Source organism: Pagrus major, chromosome 1 (assembly GCF_040436345.1).
Source record: "Pagrus major chromosome 1, Pma_NU_1.0".
NCBI classification, from domain to species: Eukaryota; Metazoa; Chordata; class Actinopteri; order Spariformes; family Sparidae; genus Pagrus; species Pagrus major.
In genome coordinates this window covers 5960731-5973823 of record NC_133215.1, presented here as the reverse complement: position 1 = coordinate 5973823, position 13093 = coordinate 5960731, and positions in this window count along the sequence as shown.

The window sequence follows — 13093 nt, the reverse complement described above, 5'->3', positions numbered from 1 at the left end:
AAAGATCAGAAATCGGAGAGAAAGTGGCTCATTAAGAAAGTGGAAAGCTGGAAAATGCTGCAGAGATTGCAATAATGCACAGAAGCGTATAGTGTGTGTCCACACAGTCTGAGTCCTTATCAGCAAACTCCCCAAATACAGCGGCGGCATCAGACTTAGCTATCACCATGGTGATCAGGAAGATGTGAAGTGAACAGCATGGCTTTGAGAGGTGGTCTTGACTTCACACACACACACACACACACACACACACACACACACACACGGGCTTAGGCCCAATTCCAATACACCTCCTGCCCCTACCACTTAGCCTTGTCCCTCCATTTTGAGCATTCACTCTAAGGGGCAGGGTGTCACATTTCCTGCTGGGATAGAGGGATAGGGCCAAGTGTTTGGGCTACATTGCCCTCCACTGAGCCCTAACAACCAAGGGTTATGATACTTATTCTAGTCCTTTTCTTTTATGACAAGATTTTGCTTATGTCTCTGTAGCTAACTAGCTTGCTCGCTAACGTTGCTATTGCTGCTTTGTTCATGACAATCCCACATTTTGACACATTTCAATTAATTTCAAAGCCAAGCAGTGAAGTCGCTGCACTTGGTACCACTCCTCTAATATCAGTGCAGACTGGTAGGGCAGGACCACGGGTTGCTAATGTTAGCCTTTACAGCCCTACTAATGGTCAGGTAATGTTCTTTTTTTATTTGATGTCTTGATTCATATCATGAAGATGTGAACAAATTACGTGCATCTGTTTTTCTGTCTCCATCAGATAAATGACAAATGGCATTGTGATTTGTTAACGCAAGAGAAATCACCACAGCTGAAGACGGCATAGTGGAATTGCCTCGTCGCGTCTGTTTACATAAACGCCATCAACAACAAGTGATGACGTACGATGGTCTTGAAGGGTTGTCCCGTTGCATAGAAGGAGTTTTTGAGTGCCTCTTGCCTATCAGAAAAGGGGTAGCGGTGTAAATTGGAAATGGGATTGAGCCTTACACTTTAACACTCACAAAGCCACCGGAGGCCACCCATGCACTCACCTTGACACACTCACACTTCCCAACCAAATTCACTTTACTCAACAGTTCCCCTACAGTCAATCTACATGCATTCAGGCTTGCTCCCTGAGTGTGACTCAGATAGATGAATGGTGATGTGTTGTGTGTGGCTCAAGGTGAACACTGAGTAAACTAACCTCTGCCTCCGGGAGGATAACCATTTAATCAAGTCACGACAGGATCACGCCAACATGCTGCATACTAAAAAGGATGGAGCAGATCACACTCGTCTGCCCTGCAGTTCACACATGCACAGGCCGAGCCGCTCTATTAGCCATCTCTGACGAGGAAAATTGACTGATCAAGGTTTTTCCATGAAATTAATTTCTCCACAAGAAATGTCAGTGAATTTATTGCCCACACCAGATGTCTTTGACACAAAATAGTCTCATCCAAGTTAATGAGACAGTAAATCTTGGCCTTAATCTGGATAATGACCAACATTATAAGGATACATGTTGTTATAATATTCATATGATTAATTTTAACACCCAAAAGGCCTCTCATACTATCTGGTGTATGAGGACTCCTCTCATATCTGTTATTGCTAGTTAATCTAAGTAACAACAGGCTAAAGGCTGAAAATTAAATGAAAAAGTACAGACAAGTTAAGAAAATCCAATTCTATTATGTTTTCTGACTTAAACAAGATGTCATAAGCTATATAATGAATTGTCTGTTATGCAGAAAGTGAGGGACAGTAAAGGTAAAGGAATAATAAAAAAAGGTTTGTACAGAAGGCAGCATGAATGAAGGAGTTAAGAAATAGACGAATGTGCTTCCCAGTGAGTTGGTACAAGCTCCACCGCAGGCTTCATTACAGTCGCTAGCTGAATAATGTGCTATGATTTCAGGTCTGCGGAGAGCACAATTTATCACAGAGACACAATGTTAGAAAAAAAATTAGGCTTTGCATCTAAAGAAACACCTGGAGAATTCAGCGTGTCCTGCAGTAACTGTGAACACCACGGTCGAGGAGATGCCAAGTGCCAACACAGGGAGAAAAAAGTAAATTCCTGTTGTGTGTCTAGTCCGTCCAAAGTGTGATGTTCAGCCAACATGTTTTGACATCCTCTTAAAAGAAAGAGCCAGGGAAGGTTTTAGTCACAGCAATATTTCTAAGAGGCAGAGCTGCTCAGGCTGAAAAATCTCATTGACTGAGGTAAAATAGGCCCACTTGTACGGCCAAATAAACTTCAGAGCTCTGTCAAACACTAGGAAAGATATTAGCTAGTATTGTCAAGCCCTCTGAACACAAAGCTTAATTAAATGCTAACAAATATGTCAAAAGATCAAATTGGGATTCCTTGTTGTAATGTTAAGAACAAACTACTGCTGATTCCTGAATCCTGAGATCAGAAGTTGCGATGTACACTATTTTTTTTTTTTTTTCAGAAAAATTGTAAGGCTTACTTCTTAATGACGTGTCCACATTGTACAACTTCACATGAGGTTAAGAAAATATATATAATCATGACACCGGTACAAAGCATTTTAAAGGGTAATAACACTTAATGACGTTTGAATGACAAGCTGAAATTGAGTCACTGTAGTTAAGTCAAGAAAAAAATGACACAATTTTAATGGTCTTATGACAACCAATGAAAGTTCAACCTAATGTGTCAACACATAAAGCTAACTAGTTTCTTTAAGTTGACAATTAGGACGGCTTTGTCATGATTATGACAGCTTATGTTGTCTTGATTAATGTCAAGTTGTCATAATAAGGACATTAACAGGACATTCAGCTTGGATTTAAGGCTGCTACTGGCTAATGTCTGGTCGCAGGAAATGAATGAAATAGGAAAATGGGATTCAACAGGAAATCAGTGACACATCTTTACAGAGACCTGTCTCCAGCAGGTGGACTTTGTGTTTACATCATTGATGCTTGATGCTCACATGCATCCAAAGCTGAAGGACAGTGTCTACCAGTTGTCGAACTTTAAATATGACGATGCTGACCATATCATCACCATCTTGTTGCTGCTGTTTTCATTCATCCCAATGCAAATTAAAACAAATGCCCTGTGTTTATGTATATATGTTTAAAAACCCTAACCCATAACAGTGTTTGTGTAGCATGAACTAGTTTACAAACTTTCATTTCATAAAAAACCTACCTAGGAAACCCTATATAAAGGACTACTGTATATATCAAGATCATCGGTCGAATGTAAAAAGACTTTTGGACACCACTTTGGTCTTTTTTTCCCCTTCCAGTGAAATGCATGATGGTATCTAATGCTCAGTTAGTGACCATGCATTGTGGGATACTTTGATTCAACTATATAGGGTATAATAATTGCCACTATACATTCAAACAGCACTACAAATGGGAAACTCAATATTTCGCAGGTAGTGAGTTATTTCGGACACTGCCCTTGTCAACTCAAAGTGGCGTAACTGACCATCATCATTTAAGATTCATAAACAGATGTCATGTCATGGTTACGGTGTCGTGTCAGTATTATGTACACCCCTTCAAATAAAGTGTTACCAAAAATACCAACAATGCAAATGTTGTCACTTGCTAAGCAACAGTTCCCTTATGATTTAAACCAACTGAAGGCCCATTAATTACCCATTCTTTCATGTGGAGGACACAACCTCTCAAGTCCCACTTGATAGATACCACTTGTTCGGATTTGTATAATAACTCTACCATCACTCTCATGTTAAAACCACAGTTTATAGGACTATGAACCACACACAAATCTAATTTGATTATTTTGAAGTATTTCAGCTTCAGTAGAAAAACACCAGCCATACTGCCGTTAAACCTTGAGAAGATTTTGCATTCAGAGAAAAAAGATAAAGCAGATGATCAGTATCAAGAGATTAACAATGAGAGTTTAAACGTGCAGCTGCCATATGGAAGAACATTTATCATTCCAAGTAATTAAGCTGCCTCCATCCTGACTGCCAGATGAGCTCAGATGTATGTTTGATCAGGTTTAGGTCCTTATTACACTACGCTGCTGGTTGCTGCCATGTTCTCGACAGAAAGCGAAACACATTTCAGGGTTTTGAGGAAACTTGAAATGGAGCAAGCCATCTTGATCGATCCATCCTGTTGGACATGGCTGAAAACAGAATGTTGGTTCTTTGTATCATTCAAATAAAAGATCAAACACTTTCCAAAGAAAATCATAAAAAAAATGCACAGCTACAATGGGGTTGGATATGCACCTGCAGGAGTCTTTATCTAGGTGTTTTAAAGTTTTAAACAACTTTTTAGGGAAGCATTCATTAAATTCAAAGCAGACTGGAAGGCTTTTAGCAGATAAGCTGCCTGAGAAAGTAAAAGACATACATAATGAATACAGCCACATCCAGCTTTTCTGAATATTAGTTAAATATGTTCACAGATTGGAAGCTGATGAAGTGAGAAGTTTAGGATACATTGTAAGCATAAAACATATAAAATAACATGACTATAGCTAACAAATGTAATATTTCAACCAATGTGTGTTTGTCATATTTTTAAGCAAACTTATAGTATGCCCTTTTTAATGGTTGGTAATGTTCTTACTGTTGTTGAGTCAATGCAAATTGTAAAATGTCCAGGACCTCCACTGCAAACAGCACATTTAAAGGGGAAACATAGGTTTCTATAAATATACTTAGAAGCAGAGACCCATGATTAAATTAGAATCGTACACACAGTAAAAATCTGTTAATAGAGGCGTCCTCCTCTCTTCTACATGACCTTTCAAATAACCATAACAAGCCGAAATGAGTGCCCGGATATCAAAATTTAACAGACACCCTCATACGGCCCACATACTGTGTGGAATGACGGCACTTGGGCAGTCCACTCCTAGATGTCAGCCAGGAGCGAACTGATCCAGCCCACCAGAATAAAATGAGCTGTGGCCCAGATTTGGTTTATTTGGTCCGAGCCGACCATCCCAAGTGCCATCACTCCACACGGTATGCAGGCCAGATGAACGTATCCGGTGTGGGCCAGATCTGGGTCGCAACAATTTTGCTATCTGGGTGTGGATTGATTGAGCCTAATTGTTGGTATAACCTTGTTACATACTTTCAACTCAATGTGAGCAATTATACATGGCTACATAATGGTTTGAGTAATTATCTGGGTTTAATGCAGATTGTTTGTTCTTGTACGTGTACTCAAAGATATTTTCATGATCAGTGTCAACACATTTCAAATTCAAAGGCCACAAACCACGGGGTGACAGACATCAACTCTGGTTGAGTGTATCACCAAAATATAAAAGCAAAGGTGTTGGATAAATCTGAGATATCTGCAGTTTGTTGCACATTGTGAGAGACTTGAGAAGATTTGTGTGAATCCAGGTGTAAAGTACACATATTCTGTGTATCCCAAATCCTTGCTGTTTAGAAGAGGTAAAACAAATAGACACTACGTCTGGTTGCTCAGGATGATTTAAGCTAATATGATACGCTCAATTAGTTTGAATAAATGTTATGTAATTGAACAGCATTATAATACCCAGAAAAGTACTGCCAGAAATGTTAACATAATCTAATTGAAATATTGCAAGCATAGAAATCTGTGTCTATGACTTTTGAGCCAATAGTAACTTTAAAAGATAATTGAGGATAGTGCAACTTAGAGACAGATTTATTTATGAATGTTCAAATACAACAACATAAAAAAGAACAGCCCAGTTTCCCCCCAGCAGAACTAGGACAGGGCCTACATTCGCGATGAAGGATTTTAACCCAGTAACGTCTTGAAAACAAGAACACTTTCATCTGTAAAATTTCCAGCATGATATAAAAAAGTGGGACAGAATCGTAGGGGACATGGAGGATCAGCTACGATCAAAAATAACAGCAGTATATGGGTTGCGGCCACTACAGGATGCAGTAGTTTTCCTCTTAATGTCAACAAGTTTCATCATCATGCATCACGGCGGCACAAACTTGAACCTGACCTTGACACTGAGCCAACGCCAACGATCCGTTTCCACAAAAATGACAGATCCATGAAATATATTAAGTTGGGGAAGCTCTGTCTCCCCTAGCACAGTTCAGCACACCTTCCCAAAATCACATTCCAGTCACGCAAATGGATCAGCACCTGCTGCTATGGCAACAGACACCCCGCTTTGCCGGCCAGGCTAGTTTGGCCAGAATTGGTCGAATCATTTAAGGGGAAAAAAAAGGAATCCTTCACATATCGCTGCTTTTCACACTGAAATGCCACTGGGCACTGTCAAGTGCTCTTGCTGAAAGGAGCTTCAGTGGGTGAGCCATCAGCTAAGGCAGGCTGCCCTGTCAAACCCAGCCCAAAGCACTGGGCTTATTAGAAACACCATGTCTCACTAGAATTGAATAGAAGTCAAAATGACAGCTGATCTACACTAGAATGTGTGAGATATATATACATATTGGAGAAAAAGTGTGAGTTAGCTTACTCACCTCTACTTTAGTAGATTAACTCCAGAGAGAGGAAGGCAGACAAGTCCTGCCCCGTTGGAGGACGGGCTGGGTCGAGCTTCAGCTGAGCCTCCTGGATGGTTCTGAATTTGATTATGTGATGATCATGAAGTTCTTTAGATGTATCAGCAAGGGTCCTTTAAAATGATGAATCTTCAGCGATATTTTTCCCAAAGATGAGTAAAACTGTAGTCTTGTTGGTGGTCTACACTGTACGTGTCGCGGTCCAGTTGGGTCTGATTTCCGTGTGTCCACTCAAGCAGGGAAACAGATGTTGTCCCAGCAATCGGTTCTTTCTCCACAGGCCAAAGCAAGAAATCTCAGAAGTCGAGCTGAAGCAGAGAAGGAGAAAAGAAGAGAGAGTTAGAGTGGGAAACGGAGATAAAGATCAAATCAATGCAAACTTAAATTAAGCAGACGGACTTGATTAGGTGCGAGCACCAAGTGCCCTTTTCCTGATTGGAAAATTTTGTTTGGTCAAATACTACCTAATATTTATTAGCACATTCCATATCAGATTGTGTCTGTTTATTAGTCAAACACAGGCAACGTACCTGCGTACATAATCAGACAGCCTCAACCTTCAGACAAGTTCACTGCTTTCACATTTTAAGCCAGAACAGACCTAAATTTGAGACACCCCACGAGGGTTGGACCAATATACGATGCCATCGTCCATCGCTGATAGTCATCTATTACCGAGCCCTGACCATCGTACAATGTAAAAGGCACCCAACTAGAGAGCACAATAAAGAGATGTGTCCCCTGAGAGTTGCTGTTAGGCAAGAGTTGTTGGTGTTTGTGACATGGGAGAGGAAATTGAAAAAAGTTTGTTGATGCACCGAGCATCAACAAACTTCTTTCAATTTCCAAGCTAGTCGTCTAACTTTGTTTCAAGCTTCTGTATGTCGGTGGTGCGTGAGACAGTTGGAAGTTGCCGTGAGATAATGAGCAGTTGGAAAAACCATGGAAGTGGATTTGAGTATTTTGCCAGATTTTGACACCACTATAGCATCTAATTGTGTGTCACAAAATGTTACGGGTGCATGGAGATACAAATGAAGGCTAAGTTCAACGATGGCCATGATCCTATCGATGAGCTCTGAGTACTCATGTTGTAGTGTGGTAATGACTAATGAGGAGTCAGGGGTCGGAACATGAACATGCTGATGGGCGTAGCGGCTGGTGTGATCCCATCACAAGATGGTCGGTGGTTACTAAATATAAACATGAGCTGTGTTGGGGTTGAAACAACAAGCATGGCCTCTCGAATCCCTGAACAACAGCAACTGGTCCACATGACAGCTATAATCAGTCCTCCTCTTTCAGCCCAAGAAACTGAGGAGCATGTCTCAATAATGAAACAAAAGGAACAGCCTAACCACAAACACACAGAAAACATGCATCTGCTGAACAAAGAAATAAGATATTCACTTGGCCACCTCAAATGTCAGAGCACATTGACACGGGTCAGCGCCGACTCGTCTGGTTATGAAAGGGGCGGGGCGATGGCGGCATTCGAGAGATGCGTTTAAGTGGTTTCAAGAGAGAACGGGGCTGAAGATCCTCTCTCTCCGTCTGTGTTTAAATCCTCTGGCTTTAAGTAAAGGTTAGACGAGAGAGGGTCAGAGGGAGCGTGAGTGTGCAAGGGAGAAAAGAGAAAGAAGAAAGGAAGGGATAAGATGGAGGATCACTTTGGCAGATGCAGAGAATAATAAAGTTAAATGTCAGAATCGGGAGGTTACTGGCCCTAACCTCGTGGCGATGGTGGTCTTTGAGAATGTGTGGAGGTGGCATAAACAGGAATATGGAAGCACAGGGTGGAAGGTGGCAAAGAAACAAATCTGGTAAGTGATGACTTCATGTCTTTGTTTAAACTGAAACACAAAATAATGTGCTTTCAGGGGAAGGAACTAAACAACAGACAAAAGCTTAATCAAGGCCCAGACTCAAGGCCCGGAAGTGTTAGAGACGGAGGGCAAATTAAAAGAAGCTGTTAATAAGCGAGAGAAGAGAGAGAGGTGACAGAAAGTGCATGCTGGGAAAACCAGGCCAGCTTTCTCTGAACTAGAGCAGGAGAAGGAGGAGGAGGAGGAGGGAGGAGGCTGTAGATTCAGGCCAAAATAAATGGGCGAAAATTATGTTTTGATCCACTGTAGTGCCCAACAGTAAGCTTGAGGCCATAATCCATCAAGACGGAGAGAAATGGTGAGATTTGGCAGAGAGGGGAAGGGAGGGTGGACAGTGAAGGACAAGAGAGGAAAAGTTAAATGGAGTCTGGGGATGAATGAAGAGCTGGAGACTTTACAAGTGAGGGCAGCCTGTTAGACTGACTGAAATGAAGATGGATCTGCACAATGAGCTATTCAATAATTTACTGAAAAGAGATGAGGCATTAAGTCCTCATAAATGCAAAATAAGAACGGTCGGTGCCTGTGTGAATCCAAAATGGCACAAACAAAGAATAACTTGAGCTGTGGTTAGCCGCATCCGGCAAACAAATGTTGGAAAAATGGTCTTGGATTGAAAAATGAGAGGTTTTCAAAGTTAAATTCGCAGTTTTATAAAATTGCCTGCTCTAAAATGGATTCCCTGCTGGTTTCGCTTTAACTGTCAGCGAATCAACTCAAAGCAAAGAAGTGGCTCTGTATTTAACACACTCCTAATTGGCTGTTTTCGTGGCTCAGAGACATAGCATCTAAACTTCTGAAAACGAATAATTAACTGGCATAATGGGAGTTGAATCCTCTTGTTTGTTTTTTTTCATTTGGTGACACAGTATAGGAGGCGAGGAGAAAACTTGGTTAAGTTTAGGAAAACATTGTGGTTTGGGTTATAGCTATGTTACTTCTACACCTTCAGTTACAAACGTACATATTTTTGGTAGGTAACCGTCCATTTTTGGTTTCACAATGGACATAAAGAGCAGGATCTGAGTGAAAATCCTGTGCTTGTTTAACCCGACCAATCATCTCTGACCTCCTCCCTGTGCAGACTATCCTGGCTTCCTCCTTTGCAGCCGCTAGATGTCACGTCTAACAAAACATGCAAATATGGGCCGTTTTACTGATGAGGATGGACTGCCATGGCACTAACTCAATATCGAGTTAGTTACTGCTTGCATCTTACTTTTGTAGTTCAATCATTTCTATAGATTGGGGACTACAGTGGCTACTTCAAAGTCTGATAGGGCCTGAAGAACGAGCGGTCTGACTGGCCAGGTTTCCCTCCAAATATAGTGCAAATTTAAACCGGATTCCTGCCAAAAAAGTTTGTAACTTAACGTAATTGGACAGTTACTGCAGACAGTGACAGTTTAAAATATATTGGCATTACACATAAAAACACATATTTGCATTGAACGCAATCTGGCATTTTGCAGAGTCATCCAAAGTTGACGTTTCACTGGGCCCCATAATATATACTGATTAGTGACTGTACAACTTTCTGGGCCATTAGCCATTTTTTTGCAGTAATTATCCTGAAGTAGGCACACACTGTGCTGCCTTCAACGGTCCCTATCCCACCCACAACAACAATATAAAGCAGGTCATCAGTATGCGATGTAGCCGGTCTTTCATACAGCCGACTTTCAACAGTCGGAAGTATTCATGTGAGGACACTACCTGAATGATGCTGTGAGGCTTTAGATATAGGCCAATAAAGTTTTTGCGAACTTTTACCTTCCCCTTCTCTCTCATTTTCTAATTCAGTCTCAAGGCTTATTTGTGTATTTGGAGAATAAATAGAAGGAAAGAGATAAAGGGATCAGTCTTTTGTGATTTGTGAACTCACAAACAGACTAATAGGAGACCTTGTCTTCAGCTGTGCATGCTAACAGAGTTTTGGAGACAACAATTATGTCCCGCAATCACCATTACTAGTACCTCGCTGAACACTTAAACTTTACGTGCTTACAGTACGGTAAGTATGGTGGGTCAAAGTTAAAGCGCGCATTTAGTCAGTACAGAATAATGGATGTTTACAATGGACTCTTTGGGTCCGACACTTAACCCTCATTTTCCAAATACGCTCAGCAAATGTGAGGGGTTTGTTTATAACCCATCGACCATCACACGGCAGCCATTTTCCTCTGACGGCACGCTCAGGGTGTTCCAGGTTTGTTATCGTTTCACCGCTTCCTGATTGATTTCCGACTGAGAAGACTACGGATGGTGAAACCGTGGAGGGACATCAAGCCATATTTCAAGGCAAATCAACTTAATTGTCTAGCTTCCATTAGACAACAGCTAACGTTAGCATTCATGTAAATTAATTTAAAAAACCTTCAGCCTTCAACTTGGAAGTGAAACACACTGGATGTAATTAAATAAGGAAGTGGCTGAATGCTTACATTAGCATTACGGAAGCTAAAGGGTTATCAAATAAGTTGTTTTATCTTGAAATATGTCCCGATGTCCCTCCAGATTTTCACTATCCATGATCTTTTCAGTTGGTGATTGATCAGGAAGCGGGGAAACAATAACAACTTGTCAGATAAAACAAAGCAGCACAAAATTATCCCAGCATTCCCTGAGTGTGACATGAGCCGACAGGGGAGAGAGCGCAATTTTAATCCTTTTAGATTTAAGTGCAGCTTTTGACACTGTTGATGCCATTTTACTAGACCACCTGAAAACTTGGGTTGGCATCAAGGGTACTGCTTTTAGTCGGTTTTATTCTTACCTTTTAGACAGAACCTTCTCGGTCACCACAGGTAATTACTCTTCAACTACAACGCCCATTACCTGTGGTGTACCACAAGGTTCTATTTTAGGTCCGATTTTATTTTCTATTTATATGCTCGCACTCGGCCAGATTATCAAACACCATAATGTTTCCACTGCTATGCAGACGACACACAAATATACCTTCTGCTGAGGCCTGGTGACCCAAGAAGGCTAGCTGCTGTCTTTGACTGTCTTAAAGATACCAACTGTTGGATGGCTCTAAATTTCCTACAACTCAATTGCTCAAAAGCTGAAATCATACTTTTCAGCCCCCCAAACCATATCAGCCTCTTTCAGCAAGCCCTTGGTCCCCTGTCTGTCAATATAAAACCCACTGCACGAAATCTTGGTGTCCAATTTGACTCAGAGCTCACTTTCTTCCCTCACGTCAGCAAACTGGTCCAGTCCTGTTTTGACCAACTAAGATCCACTTCAAAAATCAAACACATTCTCTCACCCCCCCGACCTGGAAAAAGTCATTCATGCCTTCATCTTTTCCAGATTAGATTACTGCAACTCCCTTCTCTCCGGTATCAATCAAAAATCACTCTCTCGCCTCCAACTGGTACAGAATTCAGCAGCTAGGCTTCTAACTGGTTTTAACAGACGACATCACATTACCCCAGTCCTAGCTTCCCTTCATTGGCTCCCTGTCCGTTTTAGAATTGATTTTAAGATTTTACTGATAACTTTTAAAGCACTCGTGGGCCTGGCGCCGACTTATATAGCAGACATTTCAATTCCCTACGAGCCAGTTCGCAGCTTTAGATCCTCGGGCGGGGCCCTTCTAACCGTTCCAAAGTCGAGGCTAAAAGACAAAGGTGATCGTGCCTTCGCCATCAGGGCCTGAGGAGATAAGGCTCGCAGGATCGGCAACCTCTTTTAAATCACTTCTTAAAACCCATTTTTATAGACTTGCCTTTATGTGATGTCGTCCTTTTGCTTTTGCTCCTACCGGCTGAGTTTATTATATTAATTTATTTGTTTTGTTTATTTTACCTATTTGATGTATTTCCATTTCTTTATTTTGCTCATTTTATTATTTTTTTTTTGTTTGTTTGTTTTTCATTACTTCTGTTCTTCAGTCTTTTGTTTCAAATTGTTTAACTATAATGCAATTTTGCTTTGTTTTGTCAAAGCACTTTTTAAACTGTGTTTTTAAAAAGTGCTATGTAAATAAAGTTTATTATTATTATTATTATTATTATTATTATTATTATTATATTGGCCGCCGTTTAAAAATGGTAAATAAAAGTTATTTTCAGATCTCAGTGCCAAAATTACCAATAAAAATATTGGCACAATTAGACTGAGGTTGTTATGAATCAGAATTATCCTTTAAGCTCTCCCCACTCTCCTTTTCACCGAGAAGAAAGAGGAAAATAAAACCTAGGAGTAGAGAGTAGAATGAGGAGGAGGAGAAGAGGAAGGGTGGGAAGAGTAACAGAGTGAGAAGGAGAGAGACGAAACAGCTGGTCGGGAAGAGATTTGGCACCGAGCGGAGGAGGTAGACGGAGTGTGTGTGATGAGGAAGAGGACACACACACACACACACACACACTTTCAGGAAGTCGTACGCGGTATGAGCCGACACGTAAATGCAGGTAGGGAAGGAGAACGAGAGCATTAACAGATAAGAAGCGATGCTTTGAGGAGGAGGAGGAGAAGGAGAGGAGGGAGACTTTAAAGGTGAAGGAGGATCAAACGCAGATCCACAAAGCGAGGATGGCGGATGGGGGGGTTGAGTGGGTGACTGCATGTTTCCCATTAGTCTGTTGTCCCTGGCAACCATATTATCTCCTTCTCTCCTCTTTTTCTTGTGTTTTTTCTTTTGCCTCCTGCAAACCAAATTATATCTCTTT